This window comes from Carcharodon carcharias, chromosome 11 (assembly GCF_017639515.1).
Source record: "Carcharodon carcharias isolate sCarCar2 chromosome 11, sCarCar2.pri, whole genome shotgun sequence".
Classification (NCBI taxonomy): Eukaryota; Metazoa; Chordata; class Chondrichthyes; order Lamniformes; family Lamnidae; genus Carcharodon; species Carcharodon carcharias.
In genome coordinates this window covers 51,830,077-51,846,873 of record NC_054477.1, presented here as the reverse complement: position 1 = coordinate 51,846,873, position 16,797 = coordinate 51,830,077, and the positions used below count along the sequence as shown (strand labels likewise).

General features: G+C 41.6%; 1 protein-coding gene across 2 annotated transcripts in view; it reads right to left on the bottom strand.

Annotated features, from left to right (window-relative positions):
• Positions 1-16,797, bottom strand: part of atp8a2 (ATPase phospholipid transporting 8A2) — a 631,244-nt gene that overhangs the window by 521,597 nt on the left and 92,850 nt on the right. The window lies entirely within an intron of this gene.

Genomic DNA, 16,797 nt, shown 5'->3' with positions numbered 1-16,797 from the left:
GGGAGCCTCTTCTTTGACTAAACAGTAAAAAACTAACACAATGCAAATTTCATATTCTAAAAATACAGCATAATAAAACAATCACACTCTCTATCACGCTTCAGACAACAACTCTGTTGAAGAGACAGACATCCTGTGTATACTGAAAGTGCTAAACATCTAAAGACCATCTGAAGTCCCAGCAAAACATTTTCTAAGTACAAATGGTGGTGAAAAGGCAATGGCCATGATCAAGCTTTGCCGCATTCCCAACAAAACTAGTGCCCCAAAAACGCTGGCAGGCATTTTCCGGCTCTATCATGGCAGGACCCGTCACAGGAGATTTGGCGGCCCAGCCAAAAGTCCATTGACTTTCAGCGGAACGGGACAATTCTGACAGTGGGCGGGGCCAGAAAATCCCACCCACCGATGAGTGCACAAGTATTTTTTTGCTCAGGGGATAGCTAATAGTATTAACGCAAATCAGTGTGGCTGAGCAGGGCCCAGGAGAGGGGAGTGCGGACGGTGCCAAACACCGGGGCCTAGGGGCAAGGTGCGGAGTGCTCGGGCTCAGTGCCGTAGGGTGTTTTGAGGAGCCAAGCCTAAATAGAATTTTTGGGGGAAAAAAATTGGACTTAATTTTTAAAAGCCAGTTCTTCAGCTTAGTTTCAGTGAGCTGCTGCGCTGCTGCTTCTGACCTCCAGCAGCTTCGCGGTTCCGATTTTGAAAAGCCCGCCAAAAAACCACAAAATGCCTGAAGATCAGAAACAGCTTCTGAGAGTGTTCTTGATTGAAGATCTGTTCGAAAGCTGGTAAGTCTCTTAATTATTTTAGAGTTAATTGGATGCTGGAGAAGGGGGAAGGATAGGGGGATATAAGGGGGTAGGGGTGTGTGGGGTTGGGGGGGGTGAGGGAGTAGGGTCTGAGGTGGGTGGGGTGAGAGTGTTGGGGGGGAGGTGAGGGAGTGGTGTAAGGTGAGGGAGTAGGGGGTGAGGTGAGGGAGTGGGGTGAGGTGAGAAAGTGGGGTGAGGTGAGGGTGTGAGGGGTGAGGTGGCGGAGTGTGGGTGGAGGTGAGGGAGTGGAGGGTGAGATGAAGGAATGTGGGGGGTGAGACGAGAGAGTGTGGAGGGTTGCGGTGAGGTGGGGGTGAGAAATGAGGGGGTGGGGAGGTGAGGGTGGTTGGGGTGAGGGTTGGGTAGGTAGTGAGTTGAGGGCCTGGTAGGGTGAGGTGAGGGGGTGAGGGCAGTGGGGCTCTGTGGGGGTGAGGGGGGTACGGTGAGGGGGTGAGGCGAAGAGGGGTGAGGGCAGTGGGGCCTAATGGGGGTGAGGTTAGGGGTTGGGGGGGTTGAGGTGAAAAGGAAGTGAGGTAAGGGGGTGGAGATGGGGGTTTGAGGTGAGGAAGTCAGCGTGTGTGGGGGTGAGGTGATGGGTGGGGGTGTGAGGTAAGGGGGTGAGGGCAGTGGGGGTGAGGGTATAGGGATGAGGTGAGGGGGACAGGCAAAGCGGTGGGAGGTATGTGGGGAGCTGGGAGGTAGGGTGGGTTTTGTGGGCATGGGGTGGGGGGTCATTTTTAAAGTTTAGTACCACAAAATGAAATACTGTACAGCTCTCAAAATTGGTTTTTGAATTTAAAACGGCATATAAACAGTCTAACTTTCATTATGCCCTAAAGTAGACACAATTTTGATGATATGCTGTGTTGGTGGACCAGAGGCTCGAGAATCTTATCAAAATATATGTAAGAAACTAAAAACCAGGACTGATGCAAAACAGGCTGTTGACTCACTATCACCCATTTTATTACTCTTGTGAAGTCTGGGAATTAAATCCCTATTTGTCACTAGGAGATTGCTTAAATAAAGGTTTCAAAAATCTCTTCTGCATCCTATGTTCACCCCAGGTAGGCTATAAATTCACAGTGTACAACACAATTTATATGACAGTTTCTGGGGGAAGGGGAAACAATCCAGTTTTTGAATTAAGGCTGTATTGGGTTTTTGTACCATGCATCATTCTTCTCTGAAAAATTCAGAACAACAATTCAATCAACATTTTTCCAGAGCTGCTAGTACACATCTGATTGCCAAATCCTGGGTATAGTGTCATTAGCTTAAAAGGGGCAAATGCCATTTATGGTATATTGTGGGTTGGTGCCAGAGAATTCAGAATGCTATATTAGCTACAGAGCTGAATTGCTTTGTAAATGTAGTGATTTCTTTGTAACCACTTTCCTAATATCAGTTGAGGCTCTGTGATTAACTAACCCTAATGAATAAGCATTGGGCCTCCAATTTCACCATTGCTACTGTTACTCTGCCAACTGCATAGAGGTGTAAGAAAGAAACACAAAACCTAGATTGCCACAGCACCTATCACGATATCCCAAATCACATTACAGCCAATTAAGTACTTTTGAGTTGTCGTAGTCACTGGTATAATGTAAGCAATATTATCAAATGGCACAGCAGGCTTGAGGGGCCAAATGGCTTCGCAAGCTCCTAATACATTTGTTTGTATGTCATTTGGATGGATGAGATGAGCTGGACTAGATGGCCTTTGTCATCCGTAATTATCTTATGAACAGAGGATAGAATCCTGGTTAGAGTTCTGTTTCTGTTGTTGTTAATGGAAGTTTACTGCGCAGGCTTTGTGGGGTGAAACTGCCAGGACAAGAGTGTTTTACACTGCTCATGATTCTCAAGAGTTTTTTCCCTCGACTTCAAACTTGTCCTTTGTCTACTTGCCCATTATCTCACTCTATCTTGGAGCTTTTTATGAGTTTTTTGATGTACTGAAATATGATAAAGTTACGCTGCATACTAGACATTGAAAATATATTATAGCGAGAAGCAGGAATCAGCAAAGTCTCCAGACTTGCTGATCAAGAAAAAAATGACACAATTATGAACCATTCAGTCTTTGTCCTCTGGCCTCTTAAAAGTTGTATCATACAGAGACGCCCGAGGGCTCCAGTGCTTCTCACCAACAGTGAAGACCTATGTCATTCAAATATTCCACTTTGTTGCTCAGGAATCATTTAACTTTCTACTCTGTGAGATTACTGATAAAATAGAATCCAATTTCACCCCCTGTATGAAATAAATTATATTGAATAGTATCATGAACACAAGCGACAGAAAGTCTTCTATTTCTTCTACAGTATAGAAAAGATCTTGTGCAGTTCATCTGGGTTGCAAGTATTGACTCTTTACTCCAAATATGAATTTACTGTCACCGTGTCCATATGGTACAATGTGCAGGGCATATTGATGAGGGCTGATGCAGTCACCAAAATCAATATTATCGTCTGCTTAGTGTTATAAATAACCAATGAGGCAAATTAATAATATTTCATGTTGCTGTTAAAGTAAAGTTTGTACACTCTGGTTTGTTTAATAGTCGTGGTGAGGTCATTTAGAGGGTGCACACAAACTAACACTGCATTATATTGTTACTTCTTTTAATAAGAGTGACCTACACTGCATATATATTGGACAATATTTGTAACCAGATGCCATAAATGGGCCAAACGGAAATTTACTGAGCCGGCTTTGTGGGGTGAAATTGCCAAGACACGATGGACCAAATGGCCAAATGCCCAACAATGGGTGTTATCATTTTACTCAGGCCTTTCTGTGATTGTTTGGTGAATTGCTTGGTGAATCTGGAAAGGGGAAAGAATATCATGCATGATTGAGGATAAAGAGTTAAAAGGGCAGTGGCAGGAACAGGAGAAGCACCAGGGCCTATGATTTTTCTCCTTGGCCCTGTGACTTAGATCTATCAACCATCATACTCTTCAACATCAAATGCCACTGTTTCACTCACACAAGCAACTCCTGTTTTTCTAAAATTTGAAATCACTCCCATGATGCTGACTCATTGATGCTAAAATAGTGAATCATCTGTGATATTGTCCATGGGAACCTGGGGTCTGGAGCACAATTGATTGCTATCTTGGCCTGGTCCTTTAAGACTCAAGGATTCCCTGTGGGAACCTAGATATTCCACATTATTATTTTGCACCTCTAACATAATGCAACACTTATAAGTGTGTCTGGAATGTGATGGACATGTGCTAGATGCCAAATTATTTCATTATACCACATCTTCCATAATGCTGCTCACAGTAAACTGTTTCATGACAATGCATTTTATGAAGATAGGAATGTGGCTAGCCCCCACAAGTTTCTCTGATTCGGGTGGTGGGACTAGGACGGAGGAAGGGAAACAATAACCGGGAAAGGGAAAGGAGGACAGCGCTTGGGAGGGGGAGAGGTGACCGACAGAGATAGTACAATCAGGAGAGGGTTAATCAGGAAATCAAGCAAAAAGCGACAACAATTTTCAGCACCTCAGTGGAGTGGGGAGAAGCTCTCCTGCACCTCCCATCTCTGTTTCCAAGTATTTTAAAAAACTTACCTTTGTGGTGACAGCTCCCTGTGGTCCCTTGGCACCAAGTGTGTTCAGGGTAGCCCAGTTTTACAAAAGGGGCCTCAAATGCTTTTGAACCCTGGATACCTTTTTGTACCATTATCAGTACAGCATTTCTGTCATGTACAGAGTTTGCTCCATCGACCATATTGGCTGCTTATGACCCTGATTTGTTTCATGAAATTTCAAGGTTATGGGCTTTCAGGTGAGACATTAATATGAGCATGTTCGGATGGATGCAAACGACTCCATAGAAAGGTCTGAACAGCAGGTGATTTCTTGTCCTGGCAAACATTTGTCCACCAACTAATTTTCAAAGAAAATTTACTGTTGTTTGTGGGGTCTTGCTGCTTGTAAATTGTCTGCATAAGTAACAGTGACCATATCTTCAAAAATAATTCACAACACTTAGGAAAATCTTCAGGATATTCTTCCTTTATTTCAGTTTACTTCCTTTTGTCTGCCACTGCTTCAAGGACTATGGTCCTTGCCTCCTGTCAAAGCTTTTTACAATTCTGTTTCTTTTCCTCCTCCCTCAGACCATATTCATCTAAAATTAATTTTAGTTTTACTTGCCTTTGTAAGCTTCCCACACACATCAGCATAAGTGAGAAATTAGCAAAATATAAAGGGTGAAAAAGGCATTTAGCTAAAAGGCAAGAACATTGGGAAACAATTTAAGAGTACATCCATTCTGCTGAGTGGGAATTTAGTACTTTCATGCAGATGGGAGGCAACACCAAGTGAAATGCTGAGAAACAAATGCTTAGAAGTAACAGCTGGCAGAGAATGAACAGAGTCCAAAATCCAGTGACAGTTGAATTTGAGGTCAAAATACAACACCATGAACCTGTGATGATGATAACCTCCTGCCTGGCGTCAATATTTCAAGATCACAAATTGAGCTTGGTAGCTATTTTTAAGGCATAGAAAAAGTACAAGCAAAGTGTTGTTTTGTTCATACTGGATTAATTAGGTTAACACTCAAGTTTAAATACCAAGTCCTTTATGTCTTTTGTATTATTAATAACTCATTAAATTGACTCTAAGCATTCAATTCATGTTAGGGACTTTCATATGAAATTTATCATTGCATAAGCTCACTTTAAAATGTGGGTTTGTTGGGATCACATGTGAAAACTGACTAATATGTCAAAGTGGCCATAAACTGCCCTGAAACCATGAATTTCAAAAAGAATCGCACTTCCTTCATAAAAAAACAAACCCAACAAATGCAGGGTCTACCTTCAGCTATCTTTTTGACTCCACAGGGCAGTCATCCTAAAAAGAGCTTTGTTAGATATGTCCTGCATATAGCATGTCCACCTGAATGATATGGCTTGAAACATATCAGAAGACTGGACTATTAACTTTCATTGCTCTTAACACAGTTGCACTCCAAGAGGCTGTTTCAACTCCAAGAATATATTGTTAAGTGCTGGAAAAATACCGGCAAAAGCACCAATTAATGCCATGTTTTCTCACCAGGTTTGAACTTCTCCAAAAAGGTTTGCACCCCTGCCAACAAAAAACTCCAAGAAACTCCATGAGACCCAAGAGAGAAATTGGGAAGGGAGGGGAGAGTGAGAGAACTGTAAATACCAGGAGGAGAGGGAAGGAGATAAACACAAACTGGAAGAGAGGGAGAGAGACAGAGACAAGCTAGAGAACAGAAAGAGAGGGCAACACAAACTGAGGGGGATCGAAAGAGACAGACAACAAAACAAACTGGGGGAAGGAGGTGAAAGAGTGAGAGAGAAACACAAATACCACCTTAGCCTAGTCCCACTCTTAACAAGAAAAGCAAAATACTGCAGATGCTGGAAATCTGAAATAAAAACAGAAAATGCTGGAAATACTCAGTTCAGGAAGTATCTGTGGAGAGAAATGGTGTTAACATTCCGGTGGGCGGGTGGGTGCGGGCGCGGGCTGGCACGAGCGGGCAGGCGGGCTGGCACGAGCGGGCGGGCGGGCACGAGCGAGCGGGCGGATGTGTGCGTGAGCAAGCGGGTGCCTGCAAGCGAGCTGGCAGGTGCATGCAAGGTGGGTGCATGCATGTGTGAGAGAATGGGCGCACGCGTGAGAGAGTGGGCGCACGCGTGAGTGATTGCAAGCATGCGTGAATGAATAATGGTTTTAACGGGGGCTAGTGTAGTGAAGGTGGCAGTGAGGGTGTGGTTGAGCAGATCAGCAGCTACATAAATTTGTGATGAGTGAAGGGCCTAAGGCTGAACAAATGGGGTTTTTAAAATGCAGTTGAATTGGCCATTTTTCTTTCCCCCGAGGCAGACACATATGAAGTAGATTTGCTAGCAAGAAGGGAAATGTGGGTGGACAGCAAGAAGGGAAGCATCCTTCCTGTATCTACCTAATCCAGCCTAAGAATTTTGTATATTTCAATGAGATTTAGAATTCTTCTAAATTCTAGAGATTACAGGCCCAGTTTCAACCACTCCCCATAGGACAATCCCGCCACCCTAGGATTCAGTCTGGTGAACCTTTGTTGCACTCTCTCTACGGCAGGTATATTCTTCCTTAGATAAGGAGATCAAAACTGTACGCAATACTCCAGGTGCGGTCTCACCAAGGCTCTATACAATTACAGCAAGACATCTTTACGATTATACTCAAATCTTCTTGCTAGTTTTCAGTGACTCATGAACAAGGGCACCTAGGTCCATTTGGACATCAATGCATCCAATCTCCCAACATTTAAAAAATGCTCTGCATTTCCGTTTTTCCTATCAAAGTGGATAACTTCACATTTTTTTCACATTATACTCTATCTGCCATGTTCTTGGTCACTCACTTAGTCTGTCAAAATCCCCTTGAAGCCTCTTTGCATCCTCCTCATAACTCATATTCCCAGTTAGTTTTATATCATCTTGGAGATATTACATTTGGTTCCCACACCCCATTCCCATTGATATAGATTGTGAATAGCTGGGGCCCAAGCACTGATCCTTGTGGCACCCCACTACTAACAGCCTGTCAATGGGTTTATTCCTATTCTCTATTTTGTGTCCATGAACCAATTCTCAATTCATGTTAGCCTTCTGAAAATCCAAATACACCACATCCACTGGTTCCCCATTATCTATTCAGCTAGTTCATCTTCAAAAAACTCCAACAAGTTTGTCAAACATGATTGCCCTTTCATGAATCCATGTTGACTCTGCCCAATCCTACCTACCATTATTTTCTAAATGCTCAGTTATCACATACGGTGATGTAAGATGGCGAAGTCAAGGGGAAGGCAGTAAATATAGGTTAGGGAGTGTACATGGAGGGAAAGATTAAGGGAGGATAGGAAAGGAGTTAACTCAATGGTCAAAACAACATGATGAATTGAGATAGAAACATAGAAAATAGGAGGAATAGGCCATTCGGCCATTCAAGCCTGCTCCTCCGTTCATTATGATCATGGCTGATCATCCAATTCAATAGCCTGCTCCCGCTTTCCCCCCATATCCTTTGATCCCTTTCGCCCCAAGAGCTATTTCTAACTCCTTCTTGAAAACATATGATGTTTTGGCCTCAGCTACTTTCTGTGGTAACAAATTCCACAGGCTCACCACTCTCTGGGTGAAGAAATTTCTCCTCATCCCAGTACTAAATAGTCTTTCCCGTATCCCCAGGCTGTGACCCCTGGTCCTGGACTCCCCCACTGTCGGGAACATCCTTCCTGCATCTATGCTGTCCAGTCCTGTTAGAATTTTATAGGTTTCTATGAGATCCCCCCTCATTCTTCTGAACTCCAGCGATTATAATCCTAACCAACTCAATGTCTCCTCATATGTCAGTCTTGCCATCCCAGGAATCAGTCTGGTAAACCTTCGCTGCACCTCCTCTATAGCAAGAACATCCTTCCCTCAGGTAAGGAGACCAAAACTGCACACAGTATTCCAGGTATGGTCTCACCAAGGCCCTGTATAATTGCAGCAAAACATCCCTGCTCCTGTACTTGAATCCTCTCACTATGAAGGCCAACATACCATTTGCCTTCTTTACCGCCTGCTACACCTGCATGCTTACCTTCAGCAACTGGTGTACGAGGAGACCCTGGTCTCGTTGCACATTCCTCTCTTAATTTATAGCCATTCAGATAATAATATGCCTTCCTGGTTTTGCTACCAAAGTGGATAACCTCACATTTATCCACATTATACTGCATCTGCCATGCATTTGCCCACTCACTCAGCTTGTCCAAATCACACTGAAGCATCTTTGCATCCTCCTCACAGCTCACCCTCCCACCTAGTTTTGTGTCATCTGCAAATTAGGAGATATTACATTTAGTTCCCTCATCTAAATCATTAATGTATATTGTGAATAGCTGGGGTCCCAACACCAATCCCTGCGGTACCCAACTAGTCATTGCCTGCCATTCGGAACAAACCCTGTTTATTCCTACTCTGTTTCCTGTCTGCCAACCAGTTTTCTACCCATCTCAATGCACGAGCCCCAATCCCATACGCTTTAATTTTACACGCTAATCTCTTATGTGGGACTTTGTCAAAAGCCTTCTGAAAGCCCAAATAAACCACATCCGCTGGCTCCCCCTCATCAACTCTACTAGTTGCATCCTTGAAAAATTTGTCAAGCATGACTTTCCTTTCGTAAATCCATGCTGACTCTGTTCGATTCTGCCACTGTATTAAATCTTTTATAATGGACTCTAGAATTTTCCCCACTACCGACGTCAGGCTATAATTCCCTGTTTTTTCTCTACCTCCCTTTTTAAATAGTGGGGTTACCTTAGCCACCCTCCAATCTGTAGGAATTGTTCCAGAGTCTATAGAATCTTGCAAGACGACCACCAATGCATCCACTGTTTCTAGGGCCACTTCCTTAAGTGCTCTGGGATGTAGACTATCAGGCCCTGGGCATTTAACGGCCTTCAATCCCATCAAATTCCTCAACACCATTTCCCTACTAATGCTGATTGCTTTCAGTTCCTCCCACTCACTAAACCCTGTGTTCTCCAACATTTCTGGTATGTTATTTGTGTCCTCCTTTGTGAAGACAGAACCAAAGTATATAATTAGTTGGTCAGCCATTTCTTTGTTCCCCATTATAAATGCCCCTGTTTCTGACAGTAAGGGACCTACATTTGACTTCAACAATCTTTTTCTCTTCACATGCCTATAGAAACTTTTAGTCAGTTTTTATGTTCCCCGCAAGCTTACTCTTGTACTCTATTTTCCCCTTCTTAATCAATCCCTTGGTCCTCCTTTGCTGAATTCTAAAGTGCTCCCAATCCTCAAATCTGCTGTTTTTTTCTGTCCAATTTGTATGCCTCTTCCTTGAATCTAATACTCTCTCTAATTTCCCTTGTAAGCCATGGTTTGGCCATCTTTCCTGTTTTACTTTTGCGCCAGACAGGAATAAACAATTGTTGCAGTTCACCCATGTGCTCTTTGAACGTTTGCCATCGCCTATCCACCGTCATCTCTTTAAGTAACGTTTCCAAATCCATCATAGCCAACTCACGCCTCATACCATCGTAGTTTCCTTTACTAAGATTCAGGGCCCTAGTCTCAGGGTCAACTACGTCACTCTCCATCTTGACGAAGAAGTCTATCATATTATGGTCGCTCATCCCCAAGGGGCCTTGCACAACTAGAGTGCCAATTATTCCTTTCTCATTACACAATATCCAGTCTAGGATGGCCTGTTCTCTAGTTGGTTCAGAAAACCATCCCGTAGACACTCCAGGAATTCCTCCTCTACGGGTATTGTTACTAATTTGATTTACCCAATCTATACTCAGATTAAAGTCACCCATAATTACAAATGTCCCTTTATTGCATTTGTCTTTAATTTCCTGTTTAATGCCATTCCCAACATCACCACTACAGTTTGGGGGTCTATATACAACCCCCACTAACATTTTTTGCCCCTTAGTGTCTCTCAGCTCTACCCATACAGATCCCACATCGTCGGAGCTAATATCTTTCTTCAGTATTGCATTAATTTCCTCTTTAACCAGCATTGCAACTCCACCGCCTTTTCAGGAGGTTGAAATCACTGAGGATAATAAGTTGCTTAATGTAGAGACTGAGGGAGTAAATCCACAAAGATAGCTCGTTGAGAGAATTGGTATGATACTAGAATTTTAAATGAAAGATTTGTGCGGAGGTGCAAAAAATAATGAAAAAGTCTCATGGAATGTTGGTGTTGATCTTAGGAGGGCAATAATACAAAGTGGAGGCCGTTATGTTTCAGCTGTACAGAGCTGTAGTCAGGCCTCATCTAAAGTGTTACGTCAGTTTTAGGAACCACATCTCATGAAAGATACGTCCCCAATCTCGAGGACAATGTAACTGCACATTCACCAGAATGATACCAGGACTTAAAAGGTTAAATTATAACTTGTACTGCATTCAATATTATATTCCCTTGAGCATAGGAGATTGAAAGATGATGTAATCAAGGTGTTTAAACTGTTAAGAGGATTTGAGAGGGTTGATGCAGAGAAGCCATTTTCTCAAGTGGGGGAATCTAGAACATGGGGCCTAATTAAAAATTTAGAGCAAGGCCATTTAGGAGGAAAATCAAGAAGCACTTTTGGATATAAAGCATAGTGGAAATCTGGAATATTCTTGCCCAAGGGCAATTGAAATCTTCACAGCGGATTTTATTTGATAGCAAGGGATATGGATCAAACGCAGCAAAATAAACTACAGAGTAACTGTGTTCTAATTGATTAAGGGAAAGAGCAAGAGCAGTTGGATGGCCTATTCCTGTGACCATGTGCTTTTATAACTTAGGCAAGGTGGAAAGTAGAATCTTACATCAGGTTGATGGTTTGTATTAATTTTTTTTTTACAGTATTAGAAATATTTCACCCATTGCTTGATTCCCAAGTGCTGATCATTTATATTCTTGTCTTTTCTCTATTCTAATAGCACTGACTGCTTAATTTCCTGAATTTCAAGATATTCTTGAATTAGTATTGTTGCTTTGAGTAGCAGTATTTGCTCAGCTACAGTTGCTGCATAGAGTTACCCTTTCAGTTGTGTGTCAATGAATCAAAACCAGCAATCTATTAGCAAAATGCCATTTCAGTGATAATGTGACAGTTCTTTTGGACCAAGAACTGCACAGTGAAGTGTCACTGATCTGATGAAAAAAGCAGGCTAATTCTTACAGCAAAGACCATGATTTCTTGTCTGGTTATGTTTAAAACTGCCTCTGGCCAATGTTTGTTGTTTAAGCTAAAAGCATTTTTAGTAGGACCCGTATTTATTTTTGTCTCCATCACAGCATTGATCTCAAAAGAAAAAAAAAATTAACACTGTGCCGAGGCATAGCTGTACACCTCCAGCTCCAATTCAATACTATCTTAAGACCCCTGCCTGGTTGCTGCATCAGGATTTCTTTTGAGAAGCACAAATAATGGCAACATAGCCATCCCAATAGTAAATTTTATCTTCCTTTGCATCATTTACCATTTTCAGGCCATTTCTCGGGTCTTTTCCAATGCTGTACACTGACTATCCAATGAAAATGGATGAGAATCCATGGGTTGCTTCATCAGCTGACTTTAACTTCTATGTACTAGGGGAATCTCTAACCAAACAACATAGGAAATTTCTCTTATTAGGAACCAAGGTGACCAACCGTGCCATTTTATATGGGTCTGTTCCCTTAATATTGCTAATTGTCCTGTGTCCTATATGTTTTACCTCCCGGCACGGCATTTGTCCCACATTTGCAAAACAGCCTCTCTGTACTCTAGAGCAGTTCCCTGCCTGTCTTTGGCATTTATGCGCAGTCTCAGTGTGCTCCCACCATTGCCCACAAGGTGGCATCAGATGGAGCCCACAGAGCAACCAAAGCCCAAAGTAGAAGTTGACAGGTTTGAAATTTTGAATGGATTCTTTTGAAACCAACAAAACTGAGCTTAAAGGGAAGGGAGCTGTAGCTGTAGGGCTGGGGTATGTTACAATGCAACATGATATATAAAAAATGCACATCCTCTGAAAGAATGATTGAAAGTGTTAGCACATCTATTCGCACAGTGGGTTAAAGTAACCAGATGCTGGAAGGGCCAGAACGATGACCAGCACCAAATTGTTCCTTGATTGCTGTAACTTTTTAGTTTTAATAAGCAAAGTGTGTTTGGGTGGGAGAAGGGTGGGTAGGGTAGCCAGGTGGGGAAAGAAATGCTGAAAGGATAGTCCGTGATCATTTGTATTTAGGTGATATATATATATGTAAAAGGCTCCTGTAAGAAAGTATTGTATTGCCAGACCAAGCTGTTGTACATTAATACTTTAAAATATCTGGACCACTCTATGAATAAATAACATGTGCAGCACATGGATGCTATCCTCTTATTCCAGGAGAAGATCCGACAGGATATGGGAGGAGGAGAGAACATCCAACCAGCTGAGGCGCTTTGGCCCCCTCAAAGGATCAGCCCCTCCCTGTATCTCTCAAATTAAACAGTATTCTAAAGGTAATGTGCTCAATTGCCTGCCGAACTGCAATGTTTCAAACCACAATGGAGATGCAGTGTGATTTGGGAACAAGTTTGAACAAAATAAAGTCCACTGATCTCAAGCCCCTCAAACAATGTGATTCTACTCTCCTCCCCCATGTCATTTAGAATCATAGGATGGTTACAGCACAGGAGGCGGCCATTCAGCCACTTCATGACTGTGCTGGCTTTCTGAAGGAACAATTCACCTCGTGACACTACACCACCCCCTTTTCCCTGTACTCAGCACACTCTGCCTTTTCAGATAATAATTCAATTCCCTCTTGAATGCTTTGTTTGAACTTGCCTCCACCACACTTTCAGGTAGTTCATTCCAGATCCTAACAACTTACTGCGTGAAAATGTTTTTCCTCATTTTGCCATTGCTGGTTTTGCCAACTAACTTAAATAGGTGTCCTCTGGCTGTCGATCCTTCCACAATGGGAACAGTTTCTGCCTATCTATTCTGTCCAGACCCCTTAAGATTTTGAATTCCTCTTTCTAATCTCCAATCAACCAACCTTCTTTTCTCCAAGGAGAACAGTTCAAACCTCTCCAATCTATGTAACTGAAGTTTCTCATCCCTGGAACCATTCTCGTGAATATTTTTTGCCTTCTCTCTAATGCCTCCACATCTTTACTAAAGTGTGGTGCCCAGAACTGGATGCAATACTCCATTTGAGGCTGAATTAGTGTCTTATACAAGTTCAACATAACTTCCTTGCTCTTGTACTCTATGCTCTTATTAAGGAAGTCGAGGATGATGTGTGCTTTATTAATCGTTCCCTCAACTTTTCCGGCCGCCTTCAACGATTTCTATACAGGTCCCAAGTCCCTCTGCTCCTACCGCCTCATCAAAAAACTCAAGTAAGTTAGTTAAACATGATTTGCCCTGAACAAATCTGTGCTGGCTTTCCTTAGTTAATTGTTAATCAATTAATTTTATCCCTTATTATTGTTTCTGAAGCTTCATCACCACTTGAATCTTGTAAACTTACCCGCCACCCTGCTTGAATGGTCACCTTCACCAGGGCGAACTGTCCCTTAATTATTTTATTCCATAAGAGTTGGTCACCCTGTGAGGAACTGCAGAAACAACTCAGCTCATTTGCGAGCTCAACCATCCCAACTAGTATTTTGTTTCCCAATGATCTAGTGATACTGAACTGCTTTTATATTGCATTAAGGCTATTGCTAGTGACACCAATAGATTTTCAATAAGGCTGGAAAGATCCACTGTAAGTAGCTCTTTCTAACTATTCCTATTAACGAGTCTCAGCAAAGTTTATTTTTGAGTTACAGCTGGCTGCATGAGACTAATATGTTGAGGGTGATACAATGGGCCTGGATGCTAGCATAATATAGCAGTTTCTAATTATCTAAGGTAGAAGCACTGTAGCCTTAACTTTGAAGCCTTTTAATAAAATATTTTTTGTAGAAACAAGGGCACGGCTTGTGGAAGAAAATACGGAAATTGCATAGTTGCTACAAAACATATCTAGATGTTCAGCTAATCCCCATGTACACACAATAAAAACTAGTTGTATTGAAAAATTAAAGCCACTTTATCTAAAGAATATATCAGAACTTCCTGAATATAGATACTGTTGCGAAGCAAATGGTTTCAAAACATAGAAAGTAACAAATGCTTTGAAAATGAACAAATTGAACCAATTTTCTACTCTTTCTAAAGTGACAGTGGTGCTGTTGAAAAAAAAATCAGATATAAATTAAATGTTAAAACCTGATTTCAGAATCAGGCATGCTGGATGAGCAATTGCAAATGCTGAGAAAAGATTTAGCAATGTTCCTTTCTTTTTAAAATTAGTTCTAGTGAATCATGCAATTCCACAGAATCTACTTAAGATGTATAATGTACAGTAACTACTGCAGAAATAAAGTGATTGATTACACTGCAGCACCCATAATGTGATCATTATCTCTCAAATTCAACTTAATCAGAAGCCATTACATCAAAACTCCCAATTCCTAAACCATGGGTTTTTCTATCATCATCAATGGCACAGCCAACTTCACAGTTCATTTCTTCATTAAAACTCCTTCAGGCTAGTTCCACTTAATTTTACAAGCATCTCCAATTGCTCCAACAAATTGCTTAGTACAGGGCTCTTATAGAGATATCTCCAATGCTTTCCTGGTAATGTATCAGTTCTGTTGGGTTCTTCCATTGTTTACACTGTTACTAGTTTGATAAACTCAGTCCTAATTTATTACGCAGTCCTTGTTCCATCTTCGTTGATATTGTTCAGATTAAAAATTAGTTATATTTCACACATTGAAGAATTTTACTCAACAACTGCAGAACATTTCCTTAACTAACCATGTTGCTCGCACGTTAAGACAAAGATATGACAATAGGAGCCTTTGCTGTGGTGAAACTAACTTAAAAAAATGAATTACAGACAAACAAACAAAATAAATCATTAAGGTGAATGAGAGATACCAGAAAAACAATGTCAAGGTTGTAATCTGATTTCTTACAGTTTAGATGTTTCCACCTCATGTACTTTGCATTCATATGTTATATTACCTGAGCCTATCAATTAGACGTCAACGTGGCTTAGCGATAGCAATCCTGCCTCTGGGTGAGAAGGTTATGGGTTCGAGCCTTAGTCCAGAAACTTGAGTACAAAATCTAGGCTGGTACTTCAACACAGTGCAGCACTCCCTCAACATTGTTAGAGCTCCTGTCTTTCAGGAGATGCTAAACTGAGGCATGTCTACTCTCTCAGGTGGATATTCAAGATTTCTTGACATGATCTGAAGAACAGGAGGGGGTTTTTGGCCAAAAATTATTCCTCTACCATCACCAGTAAAACATATTATCTGTTCCATTATCACATTGTGGTTAGTGGAACTTTGCTGTGTGCAAACTAGCCATGACAATTCTCTGCACTACAACAATGACTATTCTTCAAAAGTGCTTTATTGGCTGGAGACATCCTGAGGTCATGAAAGCACAGTATAAAGCACTACATAAATGCAATCTTTCCTTTTTTAGCTTTTGGTCAACTAAAAGCCTTGTCATCATTCCCAGATACCCAGCATTATAGGCATATTAACTTCCTTATACAATATATATATTGCAGCAACACACAGAAAGGGCGTAAAGGTACAATTCAGTCTTGGAGATTCATATTACCCTGTCTTTTGGAATCTGTTCCCAGAATTGTAACTTTAATAATTAACCTAAGTCACTCTATTTGCTCTCTGGAGATATTTAAGTACAGTATCGGAAGTTTAAGTACATGTTTAGCATCTCACGGAAACAAAGTATGCTAGCCTCTCACTGAGTGAAATGAATCTGAACTTGAAATTACAATCCAAATCCCATGTGTTCAGATTTCCACTCGGAGTGCAACATAATCATTTATCTCTGGAAATGTTTCCTGCTGCCTCCCCAGGATAAGACTGCAAGCAGGTCTACAGCTCAAAATCCATTTCCACAGCAAGGTGCTGCCCCTCCTTCCATCTCTACCCAAAATTCACCAAACAAAAACCAGATTTCACAGTAAACCTAAAACGGCGGTTTTGAGACTTGTATGTTTAGTGCTCTCTTCAAACACTGACCCAATCCCAACGTCAAAAAGACACCATGAGCTATCCAAAGGAATTATGGAAGAAAATACCCTTTGAAATTAATTTACAGCAACAGAAATAACATACTTATAAGCTAAAGTAAAAAAGAATCCTCCAAATACGCTCACGGTCCATCGTATGCTTTGCCCAGGAACCCAATTCAAAAACCTATAGTCTGAAAGGGGAACACAATTCTTTTTCTTTGCAAAAGTGCTCCAAGTTATAGCAGAATTAACTACATCCAAATGCTAACTGGGATTAACCTGAAAAGTCTGATAATTAGGGAGTTCAGGGAC